At 41.3% G+C, this 2,485-nt stretch overlaps 1 non-coding gene across 1 annotated transcript; it reads right to left on the reverse strand.

The window, feature by feature from the left end:
* Positions 1-2,147: 2,147 nt before the first annotated feature.
* LOC132031678 (small nucleolar RNA R71) lies at positions 2,148-2,254 on the reverse strand. Its single transcript, XR_009408329.1, has one exon. It is a non-coding gene; the product is annotated as a small nucleolar RNA R71 (small nucleolar RNA).
* Positions 2,255-2,485: the final 231 nt, after the last annotated feature.

Raw genomic sequence — 2,485 nt, forward strand, 5'->3', positions numbered from 1 at the left:
TAGCGACCATCCCACCGCTATGGCGGTGCCACTAGGATGGTACTGGTGCCGCCCTGGCAGATACCAGCACCAGAAATCCCTAAAAATTATCTCAATCTCAATGGAAATTCCGACTAATACCCGAGGCCATCTGCTCACGAACCACATACATAGATGCTATTTGGCACAAATATCGAATTTAGTGTCATTGGCATTTCACTTCTTAAGTACTTTAATCGCAGTTTTGTATGCAAATTATTGTATAGGAGCTTATTTTGGTATGCTTGTGTGAATAGGTACAACGAGGACCAATGGAGGGTATTTACAAGAGCAGGTTTTGATTGATTTCGAGGCATTGCGCGGTGATTGAATGTTGGGAAGGAAGTTCCAGTACTTGAAGGAAGAATCTGATCACTGAAGGGTGCCATGCGCTGGCCATACGTCGCACAGCTAGTGCACAAAAACCCCATCTCTGAATCTCAGACATGCCATGTACTGGGCATGCGCCGCACAAGCAGCACACATAGGAGATCATGCGCTGGCCATGCGACGCATAGCCAAGCACATAAGCAAATTATATTCGTCCTACTTGGATCGGGATTGGGCCAACTTATCTTATTTTTACCCTAGTGTATAAATAGTCATTTTTAACATTAGAAAGGCGGCTTGGACGAATTTTGAGACTTATGAAACTCTTTCTAGGTTTTATTCCTCATCTATTATTTTTTCTTTACATTGAAACCCTATGTTAACCATGAATTTTTATTTCCATTCTCGAATCATGTGTAACTAAGCACCATAATTCTGGGGTTGTGGCGTAGCCATGAATATTGACGTTTGACCAGTATTTCAATCTTAGTAGCTTGTTCGTATGCAATTGCCTCTTTACTTCTGTGCTTAATTTATTGATTGTCTGCGCAACAGTTGATTTCTATTTACTAATTGACACCCGTGCTTGGGAAAGACGCTGTCAATATGTAGAAGAAGTAATGAGATTTTTATTTGAATATCCATATAGTTTGCTTAGGATTTGTGACTAGGATGGGAATATACTTAATTACCGCAATCAATTTCATGCCGTTTTCTTATTGCATTCTTGATAGGTCAATACCATAGGAATATAGGAGGCGAGTTATCTTGAATCCGCGAGTAGTGGTTCGGGAGAATACTACGAGATTAATAATTCGGTTAATTGACAATTGTGAACAAATTTGCTAGGGTGTGATACTTGAATGACTCAATAGGATTGGTGAACAGACCACGACCCTGGAATACTTCTAAAATCTTGATAAAATCAGTATTCAAATACGTTCTTAGCATCAATTCTGGTTACATTGTTAGTTATTTTTATTATAGCATTAGTTTACAAAACAACCAAAACTTTTATTCTTTACTTGCATAGGAAGTAGCAATAGTTTATTTTCATGAAAGTATTGGTCATAAGTCTCTGTGGGTTCGACATCCGATTTCATATAATCACTATATTACTTATACAACCACATACACTTGCGTGTGCATTTGGACGCAACAAGTTTTTGGCGCCGTTGCCGGGGACTTAGAAGTCAATTATTTTTGCCATAATAAATTGTATTGCTATACTTATCCAGGTATTAACGTCTTGATCTTAGCTGCTACTTGATTGCAGGTACTTTACTCGAATGCGAAGGACTGCGAGTCAAAACAATCTTGAGGAATTCGATCCTGAGCCTGAACGTACTTTCAACAGGCGCAGGAGAGATTTGACTTTATTGCGGAACCCGCAGGCTGTAGCAGAGTTACCTGTGGTCATGGCTAATAATCAACCAGTGAAAGTGAGAGAGGTTGCAGTGCCTCGTGTGGCGGATGTCACTTCAAGCATTGTCAAGCCCACCATCGAAGGGCAATTTGAGCTGAAGCATCCTATGATTCAACTACTTCACTCTAGTGGGCAATTCACGGGAATGTTGCACGAGGATCCTCAGCGTCACATCCATACTTTTCTGCAGATTGTTAATACTTTTGCTACTGGAAGGGTCACTAGAGAATATGTGCGGCTGACACTGTTCCCCTTCTCTCTATTGAGGAATGCAAGTAACTGGTTATTAGCAGAGCCCGCCAATTCTATCACTACGTGGGATGACTTGGCGATGAAATTCTTAACAAGGTTCTTTCCACCAGCAAAGACAGCTCGCTTCCGAAGAGAGATCATGTCATTCAGGCCGAAAAATGGAGAAAATTTGTATCAAGCCTGGGAGAGGTTTAAGGGTCTTCTCAGAGATTGTCCTCACCACCATCAGACGAATGAAGTTCTAGCACACACATTTATTGAGAGTCTGGATGCCCAGCATAAGTCATCACTAGACACTGCTGCAGGAGGGCAGGCTCTTGATCTAAGCTATGAAGAACTATTCACACTATTGAACAGGTTTACTCAGAGCACTCCATCGGCAGGATGAAGCAGCTAGCAGTTCAGTTAGGAAGGCACCGGGTGTCGTTGAAATAGATAATTTTACAACACTATCAGCAC

This window comes from Lycium ferocissimum, chromosome 1, assembly GCF_029784015.1.
Source record: "Lycium ferocissimum isolate CSIRO_LF1 chromosome 1, AGI_CSIRO_Lferr_CH_V1, whole genome shotgun sequence".
NCBI classification, from domain to species: domain Eukaryota; kingdom Viridiplantae; phylum Streptophyta; class Magnoliopsida; order Solanales; family Solanaceae; genus Lycium; species Lycium ferocissimum.